Here is a 14607-nt window from a genome sequence, read left to right on the forward strand (position 1 = left end):
TAAGTTTTTCATGGGCAGCATTTTGCTACTAAAAACAGTAAATAGGAGCAATAAATGTTATGCCTAAAAGGACTGAAAGAGGCTGTAGTGATTGGAAATGCCTAATGCCATGATGTAGCACACCAAACTTCTTTATACTTTCTTTTCTCTTACTAATCAAGATACTACTTATTTACGGGCCCAAATCCTCCTTGCAGAAGAAGGTATAGATGTCCACTCCTCATCTGGGACCCCCTTCCTTCCTCCTGAAAAATTGCAAGCCAAGTAAGACAAAAACAGCATTTAAAATAATCCTTAACCTTCCTGAAGTCAGAGAGAGAAACAGAGATTTGTGCCTGTTTAAAGTCAGGCTCTATCAAAGCCAAAGGGAATTTTGCTTCAGTGGAAATGGAGTTGATCCAAATGCAGAATGGGAATGTAGGAAAAAAGCGGGTGCAGGGAGCGTTAGGGAAAGCAAAGTATGAAATAACCTTCGAAAGGTTAAACTAAATTAGGACTCAAAGTAGCCTGGATTCAGTTCCTGCTTCTGCTCTGTTTCCTTTGTCAATTTGAGCAAATTACTTAAGCTGTTAATTAGGGTACATTCAGGTTATGAAACATATATCTAAGTAAGCCAAAAGAATGTGGGTTTTTTTGGGATTTTTTTTTTTCTTTAAATGTGCCTGTGCCTTGCAGCACAGGGCCTGGATTCCTTGGGAGCTTTCAAGTGTATCCAAAACACAAATGCAGCCTGGTTTTTTTTTTTTTTCTTTTTTTTTTTTTTCTTTTAAGGTCACATGTGATATATGCCATAACTGGGGAGAAAGGGTCAGAAGCAAACAGTGGTGGGAGGTGAGAGGGGGCAGCCGTGATCACATCACCACATCGCCACATCAGTTAAAGCCTGCTATTGTCAGCACTGATTGGTGAGTGGCATCAGCACCTGCGTTTCTTTCAGAACAAGGCTGACAAAGTCATTTTTATTGCTAATGTCTCATCTTTATGGAGACATGTCTACAGGAGCCTTCTCATGCCTAAATTCCTGTCTAGCAGCACAGGAAATAAAATAACTCATCTCTTATCCTACATCGATTAAGTATTACGTGATTCTTTCTGTCTGATGCCATAGTTAAATTTCAAAATGCTTATCTTACTCTGGTTCACTTGTCCAAGTGTTGTCCTTCCTCAGACAATGCTGCTGTAAGACACAGGGTTTGTGCACAGGGAGGAGGCACTGTTTGGCTTTCCAGTTCCCTGACCTCTCGTATAGTGAAATCATATTCCCTTCTTTTTTCTGACGGGAGGACAGGGCTCTTTTGAGGTCTTCCTGGAATCGCTGCAGCAAGCTGTGATGTGAATAATAGATGACACAAAAATCCCTGCCCGGTGAAAAGAGAATACAACGTGGTGCATTTCTCCTGTTGCACTGAGACACTGGCTGTGTGCTGAAAGCATGCAAGCAGTAATCTGCAATTCAAAAAAAAAAAGTGCCTAATAAGAAGAAATAAAAGCTCTTGTACCTCGCTATCCTCTAGCTGGAGATAGTGGCATACCATCTTTTGGTTCTGACAATAAATCTTCTTCTTAGGAAGTCTTTCTTTATTCCCCTATATTGCAGAGAAACCAAGTCTCCCTTTCACAGCATGCCTTTCCCATTCCCCTCCAGCACTTGAGAAAACCTGTTTGCAGTGAATAGCCTGATCTACGAGGATGTGATTCCAGCTTTTGAGGTTGTCCTCAACTTCATCCCATTGCTCCTCTGCCCCATGGGGTCTCTGCCTTGAGCAGAGCCTGGTCTGCTGTTGCCTTTATGGGTTTGCTCCCTCCCTTAAAGTAGGTCTTGGTATTGCAACCCCCTTCTCCTTAGGGGGATACTCTTATAGGAAGTCTACTCGACTCCTTCCAGTTGTGGTGGGGATGGCTGGGAAGGAGGGGAGCAGAGGGGGCTGAGGCCATGCAGACAGGCTGTGGTCACCCAGGGCCCCTTTGGTCCAAGGGGCTTCTCTCTCTCATCCCTTCTACCCTGACCCTGCTGTTGGAAATGTGGGCTAAAGACAATCTTCCCCTGTTATTTCCCAGGTTTAGCCGCATTAACTATTATGGTATCTTTCTGGAAATTTCAGAGCATTTCTGAATGCCTTTTTTTTTTTTTTTTGTCTTCAATTTAATGATGGACTCCTCCTCGCCCGGTGGGAGACCCTTTCCTGTCTCCCCGTGGAGGGAGATCCTATGAGATTTTCTTCTAATCTTCCTGGAGCTTTTTTTTTTTTTCCTTTTTTTCTGGCTTATTCTTTTCACACTGACATGGGTTGTTTGTTTTTTCATGCTCCTCTTCCCCTCAGGGTGTTCTGTGACCCAACCATTTATCTTTCTGTATTTTCATTTTTCTTTGTTTTTCCTCCTTTGGCATCTTTGCTTCATTACACACACTGTTCATGTTCCTTCCATGTCAAATATCTCCTTCGTACTTTGTGCTGTTTCACCTTTTCCTTATAGATCACCTCTGCCTGCTTAGTAATTTATTTCAGCATTTCTCATTCAGAAAACATACATCTTTCACTTTCCATTTTTAATTACTCTTAATGTACTTAGTTTGGTGAGATCTTGAACCCATCAAATATAGAGCCCTAAGCAGAAAAGAGTTTAGGTGAAATTACTAAAGCAAATTCAGCAGAGAATGAGAAAAAAGCATCTTCACATCTGAAATACAAAGATAACCTTAGTAAAAGTTGTGTTAGTAAATAGACTTTATAGCTTGATCTTTGTTCTTTCCTCTCTCCCTTCTCAGTTTTGAAACTAAATGGAGAAAGGAGTCCATAAATGAAATCAGTATTTTCCACCCCTCTCGGTTAGGGCAGGGTTTTTTTCTTCTTAGTCCAGAAGGTCACAAGGATAGAAGGGAATATAAATGACACTAAAAATGTTTGAATTTCATAAAATTTAATCATGTACACTTAATATGCTGTCTTTGTTTGGACTCTGCGTTCCCAAACTTCCAAAGCAAATGAGGTGCTCTGTGCAGTGGACCTGTGAGAGAGAAAGATTAGTGACATTTATAAAGCGGCTATGTGGAGGGAAATACATCCTAATGATGACCATAAGTCTTTTGTATCTATTCATGTATTCATGGGGCTAGTCTAGTGCATTGAGAGTGAACTCTAGGGATGATAAGCAGAAACTTAGAAATGCTGAAATATGAATTGCTAATGAGGTTCTTCAACCCAGGGCTTGTGTTGGAGTCTCCTCGCTTACTTGGCTGGTAGGTCAGTGAAGGCATTTCAAAGGATTTCTCTTGCTAGAGATAAAATAGGTTTGGGGTTTGTTTGTAACCATTCAAAGCTGTCATAGACTTCAGGCAAATCATACTTCAGCACGTAGGAAAGTTTAATTTGCTAGGTCTTGGCAACCTCTCTGAATGACTAGTTTTCTCTTTCTACTATACCTCATTCTCTGCTCTTGTCTTCCTGCTGAATGAGCCACACTACGTCCTTCCCAATGGCTTTTCAACCGGAGCCTCTCCTTACAAAGGTTTCTTTTTGCAGGCTCTGGGGCAACCCCAGTCCGGAGAGCTGCTTGCCACCACCTCCCACAGCTTCCCGCGGTCCAGCCAGGATGGGCAGTGCTTTGCTGAGTGCTGTCACCTTGTCACCTGGGTCCTGTCCCCTCCAGGTAGCAGTTGTGTCTCCCCTGTGAGAGAGGTCAAATATCTAACCTGACCCCACAGTCTGGGCCTCATATGTTGTCTCACCCCTGGTTTATGGGATGCCTCCTTTCTATTTAAGGATTCCTGCTGCTTCTGGTCTGGAGTCAAGCCTGGAGGACCAGCATGTGTTCCACCTTCTGCTGCAAACTTATACTGAGTAACCCTTCAGGGGTCCTGGGGATGGTTGTGGACGGTTGATCCTCCTTCTGGTCTCGTGAATGGTGTGGAGATACTGCCTGAAGGGGAACTGAAATGTTCCTCTCTTAGATGGAGAGAGGGATTAGGATATCACCGCTTACCTCAGGATGGTTGTCTTTTAACGCAGCTGGGAAGGGAAAAATATCTTCAAGATAGAACTTGTTGCATTGCTGGCTTTGCGTCTAAGTGTATCCTAAAAGGCAGATGATGAAGGTGGCAGGTAAAGGAAATCGATACTAAGATTTAGGCTTTTTTTTCTAGTTCTGCTAGGGAAAAACTAAAGTATAGGAGTGGCTAGAATTAAGGAAAAGTTCATTTGGTGATCATTTGGGGGAAAGAGACTAGTCAGGTCTAATCTCGATATTCTATTCTTTTTCTCATGATTGTCCTAAAGCATCCCATTACTACTTTCAGAACTGAGCTGGGCACTTTATTAAGAATTAGAACTTTGCCTCTGCAGATATTTTGTCATTCTAGAGAAATTTTACTCAGAGTGATTTTTAAGTTAAAGCCTGGAACTGATTTTTAAAGTATAGACAATTTGTATCTACTATATGTAATTACCAGTCTAGCACTAAAACCCCAGTTCCTTTATATTTTGTTAGCTCTTAGCTTATTAAATTCTAAGACGAATTCTGTGACCAAAACATTATTTTTCACATCAATACTAGTTGCCAGTGAACAAAGTCCTAATTCAAGCCTTCTGTGTTTTTTTCACTTGGTAGTCTTCTATAGTGCTCAGAGAATGCTAATGACCTTACAACTGTAAAGTCCTTAAGTATGTATTTCATTGTTATTGGTGCATAGTATATTTTATATTACTTTTAATTGGTCAAATTTTCCTAGGTAATTTGGACTGAAGCTGAGAAGATTCAGCTCTGCAGGAATCTATTTAAGTGGCTGTAGTTATATACTTAATCAATCCATCAACCAGGAGTTCAGTGTTCATCATCAGAACAGATCATACATAAGTCCTTCCTTTGTCTTCTGTAATTTGCTTTTTCTAATTACATAATGTCATTGTTATAATTAATAGCATTAAACATTGATTTTATTTTAGTCATTGCCATTTTCCCTGCATCTCTTTTTAAATGAGGTTTGGAGTTATGGTAGCAGGGAGTAGGACTTGTGAGGAACAGAAGATGGTGGTTTTGTGTCAGCTGTTACAACCCTGACTCATGCCCACTGCAGTGTGGCTCTTTAGGTGAGATGGGATGTGTTGTAGACCAAAGGTCCACTCTTGCAGAAACTCAAAATTCTTCCTCTTCCAAAGTTACAGCGTTGGAGTCTGTAGCAAAGCTGGGAAGGGAAAAAAGGACCTCCAGCCAGCACATCTCTGCTCTGAAGAAGGCTCCTTCTCTTGTTTGCATACTAGCTGTTCAAAGAGTCACAAGGACTTTGCATCTAACCACATTGTGCCTCTTTTTATAAGAGCAGAACTCCTTTTCCCATCCTGTCTTGTACCTGCAGGCTTTGTCTGCAAAGTACCTCGCGTCCCACCTCCTGCAAACTTCTCAGAAGACCTAGGCTGCTCTCTGCCTATTCCTGTAAAGCAGTATGTAAGGTATACTGTAAGGTAGTATATATGGCTCCTCAAAAAATGAGAATTATCCATGGGCTTGTACTGTGTGTATTTTTTGTCTTTGTTTTCTTACACCTATTATTACAGGGAAAAGTGCCGTTACAGAATGGAAATCACATGTGAACAGGTTGTGATGTTTGGTGGGGATGTCTGTGGGTGAAGCTGGATTTGAGCTCACTACCTTTCATGGAAAATAATTAGTGGTGGAAGGTAATTAATTCTAGAAGTGGTTTAATTGCTTTCCCTTTCTAACTTCTTGCTGTATTTGGACTTTGCTTGTTTCTTGAGCCAACAGGTCATGGTTTTACAGTCATAACTGCCTATAACTGGTGTAGGAATCAGTGTATACAAGTAGAGCTTCACTGTCAGCAATGGGCAAAGCAGGAGTCCACAGGAAAAGAATTGAAAGGTGAGAAAGTCGGTAATACATATGAAGCAAGTGCCTCACATCTTACACAACAAGATCCTTCTATGCGTGAATTACAAACATTTTTTTGAAATTCTGGAGAACAACTAGACTAGTGAAAATCTACAGATGGATGGAATGGGGGTGGAGGGCAGGGTTATTTTTGTAAGAGCAGTAACTGTATTCTCAACTTTGCTGTCAAATCGTGTGGTGAACTTAGTAAATTTATAGTTCAGGTGTATACATGTAAGCCATTGTTTAAGAAGCCTGGGATGAAATATGCTAGAAAATGGGAAGATGTAACTGTTAGCAGAGTCCAAATAAAGTGACTTAAATTGCTCCACTTGCCTAGAGATGACTTAACATTAAGAAAGGACATGCCTACCATCAAAATAAGTTAGTTTTTTGGATCTGGAATGGGAAAGAGGGAAGAAGAGAGAAAACTCTGCCTGCAAAATGCAAAAAAAGCAGTTTGATATTGCAGCTATGACATATCCTCCATTGTACACATTACAATGAGGCACTCGAGCACTTATGAATAATTCAGGCTACTGAGAGGAGGCCATTAGACACTGACCCAACGCAAGCCTGGTCCCATCAATCTCTGTTTCTGAAGGAAGCCCAGGCAATAGCAGCATCCTTTTGAAAGAACCAACACAAGACACTTTTGATTTGCAAGCTAAAGTGGCCCTCAAGTAAGAAAATCAATTCCAACACAAAATGACATGTGAGTTTTATTAAGTCAGCATCGTCTAGCCTGCATTATTTAATAGTATGAGCTACTTTGACCTCTGTGAAGAGTTAAACTGCATGAGCAGAATAAAGTATGCTCCAGTTTAGCTCCAGAAGTCAGTCAAGAGTTAAGGTAGAAACAGTCTGGCAAAACTGGATTTACCTACTATTTATGTCCTGGAATAACAAGTAGGTGAAATGTAAAATCTCAGCTCCAGCTAAGTGTTGCAAATAAGATCAGGTGCTTCCTTTCAGTACATTTGGTTGACATGGGCTCTGAAAAAACTACAAGAACAGGTTTTCTTGGGGGGGGGCAATAAACCCCTTCTGGTAGCTTTTTGGCTCTGACTAGAGTAGGAAGCTTGCCAGAATCCATTCTTTCCTGATATTTTGGGACTTGGTTTCTAGACATAAGTAAGAAAGCTGCTGTTTGGAGAGCAAAAAGGTGTACTCAAACACAATGAGGAAATGGATTTTTTTTTTTTCATGCTATTAACATTTGAAGATTGCAACACTTATTATTAGTCCAGAAGGAATTGGGAACTTTCAAAGTTTAGGAATGAAAGAGGGAGTGCCACATTTAGGAGTGGCCAATAGCTGGGAGATATTTTCACCTGATGTGGGAGATAGAGTTTTAGTGTCTGCTATTGGCTATATAGGATGCATTTCCAACTGTTTCCTAACTTGCTGGATTTGATTAGAAATCTTGCACTTGATAATGCTTCCTTGACAAGAGTGGCATTAAAACTACTATATACTGAAAAACAATAGTTTTAGCAGATGTTCTTTTTTCTGCTGAGGAAAAAATGACAATGTTTTAAGAGTTCGTTTTTTTTGTTGTTTTTTTTTTTTCCCTTGAAATTAAAGATGTGTGAAATTTTTCAGCTCAAAGTCTTTTTTCACCTAAAAACGTTCATTTTGCTGGTTTGTTTTGGCTGCAAATGTTTTACCTTATAGGTTCTAAATGAAATGCTTCAGTGTGATGTTTCAAATGGGCATTTCATTTTAGAATTATCTGTACATTCAATGGGTGTGGTTTTTTAAAAATTTTTTTTGTCATAGATTAGAAAAAGAAAATATGTTCTTGCTGATGATTTTTTTTGTTGTTGGTTTTTTTTTGTTTTTTACCTCTTCTGTTCAGCCAGGAATGTGGAAAATCAATTATTCACACAATTCTATTTGAGTGAAGGCTTAGGTCAGGTTAGTTCTTACTTTACCCTGCCATTCCAATTATTTTATAATATATGCAAATTCCCTTTGGCTCTTTGGCTCTCTGATAGTCTAGTCTGTCAAACCTTGGCTGCCTAATTGCATTAAAAATGAGACTCATCAAGCAAATCAGATGCAATTCTACCCTTAACAGTTCTAATTGTTAAGAAGGCTCACTCAATTGTTAAAAGGACCCATCCTTTGGTGCTACTTTTTTCTTTTTTCCTCTAGATAAGGACTTTATGGTGCAACTCAACTCCTAAGAGCAGAATGTAAAACTACCTTTAAGCTCTAGTAGTTTCTCTACCAGAAATGTGTAAGCTAGACTCCCTAATAAGACCGGGAAGAAATGCAAGGTTTCACGAGATGTCAGCTGGAAGCCTATGCTGAAGGCGCTGATGTGTGCTGTTGAGATGGCGCAGAAAGAGACTTTGAGACCAGTAGTCCGAGCTCCTACTCCTGGGCATAGGCAATTGCTGCTTTCAATGAAACCATTTAAGAAAAGATCTGAGCCTGAGGATGGGGCTCTGAGTCACTTGTTTCCTTCAGTAGTGAAGCCATTTCCCCAGGGACTTCAGTTTCGCAAGCCCAACTCTACCCTGTTGATTAAGGGATCTCATGACTTGGACCACAAGAAGTTTTTCATTTATTTCGGATACAATTAAAGGCAAAGAAATTTAGCGTGTAATTTGCTGGCAAGCTGCACCCCCACACCTCCCCCCCATTACTCCCTAACCCCTATGCTTGTTTTCCAAATTTTGGTAATGATGAGACTCAAGGGAGATGTGAATTATGACTTGTCTGTGGCTTGGCTAATGAAGAAGGAACAGACTTTGTTTCCATCTGGACCGTGGCTTTATTTATTTTCTCTCCTTTACTTTAAATAAAGGAAGTTAAATTTCTTAAAAAAAAATTACTGCAGAAGTAAATTAACTTGAGTTTACTGGTAATGAGAGTATGGCTCCTGAACAGCCCTTGTCTAAATGAATACTTGTTGCTTATATAAAGCGTATTAACACTAGAAGAACATCTTCAAGATGTGCAGCACCTTGTAGAGTTGCAAGGGTTTGCTTACAGGAGCAGCTTGCTGAAAACTAGCTGTGCAGGTACTTTTTTACGTATGGCCTCTGCCTGTGTTTTCTTGCTAAGTGAGGTGCCCAAACAATTCCTTCTGCAAGGGGGGGAAAAAAAAAAAAAAGGCTGTAAGTATAAGGCAGCCCTGGGTTTGGAGCTGAAAAAAGCACTGTCAGCCTCTGCAGCCCCTGGCCTTGGAGGAGATTGGTTGTGCAGATACGCAACGCTACAGCTAGAAAAGCTGATAGCTTCCTTTTTAATTTAGCTTCTTCCAATGAGCTGAGAGCAAGAGCTAAATGCTTTGCCTTTGCAGGTTTTCCAAAAAGATACAAGAGGCTGGAAAGACCAACATCTGATAAATGGAAATGAAAACACAACTTGAGAGACTAGCAGAGACAAAGTGAGGACAAGACCAATTAGCAGCAGTTAGATGGTTTACAGTATTTCAGGATTAATTTCTAGCAGTGTGGGCTACTATTCCTGGGCAAATGCCATTAGTTTGACATCATCTAGTTCTTCCTCGATGCACTGATGTGCTCTCCTGGGTGCTTAGGGGGTTCCCATACCTCCAGTGATTTCCATGCAGTCTCTAGGAAGCCTTGTGCTGGCTTTTAGAGCGCTGCAATGAAGAGTGAGGACCACTTCCACATTACAGCTGGTGCTAAGGTTTTGCAATATTTTCTTAATCTTCTGATGAAATTAGAAATCAATTTACAGCTAAGAGGTAGGAGATACAAAAGAGCACTTGGACAGGCTTCTCATGCTTTTCTTCTGCTTCAAAATGACCTTCAATCTCCACAATATGTTTCTGTATGTCCTTAGACCATAATATTGGAAAATATTCATATGGTTCTAGCCTCGATGGGGATGGTGTGAAAGTGAAGCTAGGGTAGAAAAAAGGAGCTGTAACTCCCTAAGTGGAAGAAACAATTTCATATTCTGTTGTACATAGGAACTTTGGTCTCTCTTCCCTGCATGAAATTTATCCCTGGAGGACAGAAAGCCCACCACAACCCCTACTGTGGTCCTGTTTTGAGAAATCAAATGAGATCTCCTGCTTAGAGATGCCAGAACACAAATTCCATCTCGTTCTCATTATTTGTCCCACTGTATTTTATTAGAACCTGTTGGAAAAAGTTCTGGTTTGCCTTTTTCTGGGCTTTATGTTCACTCTTCAAGTTGTTTGCCTTGCTGGAGGTAGAGGCCATTTAATTTCTAGTTCAAAATCTGCAGCACACAGAACATGCGTACCACCTCACAGTTATGCACACCCACGCCCCACACATCAACGCATAATTTGTGTGTGTGGGGGTACTTCTGTTCTTTCTCTGATTGATTTTTCTTTAATCTAACTCAAGATGTGTAGACAGAGAGGACGCAGCTGTTCCAGCAGTAGAAAACTGAACACATGCAGTAATGAATTACAGTAACGCATCCTGTCTCCTGTCAGTCCTCTACTTATATTATGTTGTGTTTGTGCCCGCTTCTCTTAGAGGAATAAAAAAAGATATCCAGGAAGGAGCCATTTGTTTAAATGCAAGCATGAGGAACAACTGGATGCCTGTGTCTGGCCCTTCATTGCTCTCATGTCTATAAGGCCCCTCATACATTAGGTCAGATGCAAAGTCTTTCCTTTTTGTTTTTCCTTTTGATAAGATGGCAAATAATTTGTCCTAATTCAGTAACTGATGTATTTAAATGCCTTGGCCCAACTCCTGAAGCTTGCTAAAATATATAATTCAATCTTATCAGATCCTGTTCCACTGCTTCCTTGTTGACCATATGGTGGCAAAGTTCTGAGAAAGGAAATAGATTTAGGAAAGAAACAATGAGAATTGTTCCTGCTTCTCAGTGATATATGGGGTTTACTTAGTTCCTACTGTTTCCTGAAAGGGCACTCTGGAGAGTAAATTACACTGTTAATGGTGTCTAAAGACGTGCGCCTAAAATAGCTTCTGTCCTACTGTTAATAAATAATCTGCAAACATGTCACACTTTTCAGCTTTTCATTATATTAGGGAGAGTACAGACTTTTCACAGTCTCATCCCTGGGTGTGCATTTAATTTTATCTAGCTTCCCTCATGCACCAATAAATAGAGCTTTTCTCCCAAGCTCTGATTCAAGGAAAAGACTTGCATAGATCATGTTCTTAAGCTTTTATTTATTTATTTATTTATTTTAAAACAAAAGTATCTGGTCCCCAAACCAGTCTGTACCTTTTCTTCTTTTTTTTATTTTTGTTCTTGTTAACAAGCTTGAGAGGCATTTAGGAAAAAATCTCAAGCCTCTTAGAGTGAGGTCACAGGACTGTCTCAGACTCTCAGCTCCTGCGCCTTGATGAAATGAATTAGTGTGTGGCAGCCACATGTCCCATCGCATGCGCATATTGGGTGAACCAAGATCAAACTGCTGTCATTTTTTGGCTTACAAACAATACAGAACTTGCTGACACTGAAAAAATGAACAGACTGAAAGCACAAGCGAGATAGGGGATTATCTTGATCTGCGGATGCTTCTCCTTGGAATGTACAAACAGTACAGATGACAACCTCTTATATGTAAAGGGGTTTTCATTTTATTACTGACGCTGGTGTGGATTGAGTGATGTTCCCCTGTTCCTGTGTAATCCTAGCTGTGTAGCCACTCTACCCTGGAAAGATGTGGTTTGGCTTCAAGGAGTTATTCCACTTCTCTTCCTCTCGTCTCTAGTCATTCACCTTTACACTCCAGATTTGTTTCTCTTCCACTGTCCATAACCATCCCTTTGTGATATCTCTGAACTGGCAGCAGATTTGGCAGGGAGCTTGGACACAGAGATGATTTCACTTAGTGTTCTTTGTTCCTGCCCCCCAAGCAGGACACATCCATCCACCGTGGTTTGGGAGTCAGCCTGGAGCAAGTGTGTGGGTACGGCCATAGGGTCTGTGGGGCTTTGTCTGTTTGGGGATGGTGAATTCCTGGCTGTAGGGTACAGAAGAGGCTGTGGCTGCAGTTCCTCCAGAGTTCTCAGGGCTGCATTATGTAATGTTTATATATATATATATATATAAAAAAAAATAGTGTTTTCTGTGGCTGGAAAAAGAAGAGAACTTCTTATTGTTAAGGTTTCCTCCAGAAGGTGGTATAATAAACTGTACTTCTGGATGAATAACAACTATGCTAAAATTTTTTGGGACCCAAAATTTTGCATTTGTCTAAATAAGTATTAAATTATCCTCTGTATGAACATTTATATGAACGCTCTGGCTGATTTTATGATCTGATAAATAAGAACTGGATGCAGAAGTCTCTCTTCCTTTTCCTCTTACACTTTCAGCTGCTCCCTTTTTAGAAAAAAACATAACCCACCACATCCTTTCTTTCCAAAAGATGGCTTAAATAGGGCTGCCATCTGATATTGCTTGCATTTTGTCTTGTCTAGTGTCATTGCTCTGCTGGAAATTCGTATCACAATATTCCCCATCTTATTGTAGTTGTGTGGAAAAGCATGTTCTAGTGACTGGCTGGGGAGAGCTAGGCTATCTTGCTCTGTTGCTGGTATTAACTGGTATCACCTTTGATCATTTCCATTTTATGCCTTAATTTTGCCTTTCAAAATGCCAGACGTGATCTCATCAGGAATCTCCTAGGATGTGTTTTGTGCTGGGCAATCCCAGCATGTGCAAGTCCGAAATATTATTCTCTGCAGTAGTGACTGCAGAGCTCAAGAAACTCGCTGCCTGAGGGCATTAGCAAAGCTTAGCAGAGTTCAAAAACCCTCAACATAGGGAGTTCACAGGACTGTCTAAAGGTATGTTACCCCAGCCATAAACTAATACCTAACTGCTGAATGCTAACTACAAGCTTTTCTCTGGTAATCATCCATTTCTTGTGCTTTCCTCCGAAGCAGTTTATTCTTTTGTCCAGAAGTGACAAGTAGCCAGGGTAAGATGAGTTACTGAATTTATCCAGTGTGGCACGTCCCACGTGTACTGATGAAGTGGGCAAGGGAAGATGTCTTGGAGTGCAATCAAAGTAAAAGTGGAAAACAAAAGTTCTACCTTTTGCAGCTGTTAAGCTACTACCTGGCTCTTCATCATTAATCCCTCCCTGAGATAAAATGACTAGGGCCCTAAATGCTTTAAAAATAATTTACTGGCCTCCTTATAATAATTAAATGAATAAAATCATCAGCCACACTCACTTCTCTGCTAAACTAATTACAGTAAATCTACAAAGCAGAGGAAGGAATGGGATTTAAGAAACTCAAGTTTTGCAGAGGTTTTTTTTTTCCCCTGCCTCATGCTGTTTGCTTTTCCCTGGCATTGCCCTTTATGCTGATGAACAAAAAAAGGATGAAACCCCAATGCTAGTTAGATTAGAGTATGCCTTTTCATTTGGAGGGCTTTCACCTGGCTAAAGCTTAAACTGACTAGTATCTACACTGAAGCTTTCTGGTGAAGGATCAGCATGCAGGATTTCTTGGTCCTGTTCTGCCTTCAGCTAGCCATGGTATAGACTAAATTATCTTGTTATTTCTCAAAATATTTCCCATCTGACAGCATTTAGGAGCTGATTGTCTCCAGCATTTTGAGATACTGGACACTGATTACTCACTGGTTGCAGTTTGCTTCAAAGTTTCTTAATGGAGACAGAAAACCTTTTAGCTGAAGAGACCTGAAAAGTGCTTTGCAAATAGCAATTAACCTTCATGCCATTCCAGTCTGTTGTCAGCTGTTAACCTTGTAAGCTCTTTCCTGAATCACTTGGCTGTGCGTGTTCGGTGCCTGAACCTTGATGTAATACATGAGATCCTACCACAGTGTTAGTAAAAATCCTCTCTTGACCCAGGGAGAAACTGGAAGTTTGGAGGTCACTTCAGTTTATAACATAAAGGGAAAAAGAAAGTTTTGTGCACCCCAGGTGGATTCTGAGTGGAAAGGGGAAAGGGTAAGTCAGCGTTTGGCTTTTTTCTTTTCCCTCTCTTTTCCTTTCCAAATGGTTCTATCTCTCTCTCAGACTTTCAATGTATTAAAGGAGTTTTAGGGCTTTGCATGGCAGAGCCATGATTGATTGCTGCAGTTGAGGCTTGCAAATCTCTCAGGATACACCGGCTTGAAACAAGCTGCTCTCTTGGTGAAATATTTTAAACTGATCAATAACTGCTCCTTTTGTTTATAATCTAATTACACTCTGAGCAGTGGAAACAGGCAGTTGAGAGTTGATCTGTAATCTGGAGGTCCCTTCCTGCTCTGCCTTTGAGGAGCAAGGTTTAGATGTTAAGAAATATTAAGCATCAGTCACGCTTCTTCCTTCCCATATTCCATCAGAATAATCAGCTGCACCAGGACAAAATTGCATTAATGCTCTGGCCAACCAGTCTCCCAATGTGCACATCTCTGTAACATGTATTCGTTAGCTAGGAGGACTGCAATAGCTTTCCTGCCTCAGTTTGATTGTCTCTTCCAACACTAAAATGCCATGTGATGTTTAGCAGTCACTGGGCTTCTCTGCACCTCTGTTTTCCAGTCCCAAAGTAGGGAAACAATATTGACCTGTTGTTCAGGGGTGATGCAAAGGTGGATTACTATCTGCAAAGTATTTCTAGGCTCACAGATGAAAAGTGCTTTCTTTCCATCACCAGTTTAGAGGCAAACTGCTTCTGAGCTGGGGTCCTGATTGGCTCATTTTGCAATAATCTCCCAAGTTGGCTTGTGCAGAGTGTATATTTAGATTGATATAAA

The sequence above is a fragment of the Haliaeetus leucocephalus genome, unplaced genomic scaffold (genome assembly GCF_000737465.1).
Source record: "Haliaeetus leucocephalus isolate CR32 unplaced genomic scaffold, Haliaeetus_leucocephalus-4.0 Scaffold339, whole genome shotgun sequence".
NCBI lineage: Eukaryota > Metazoa > Chordata > Aves > Accipitriformes > Accipitridae > Haliaeetus > Haliaeetus leucocephalus.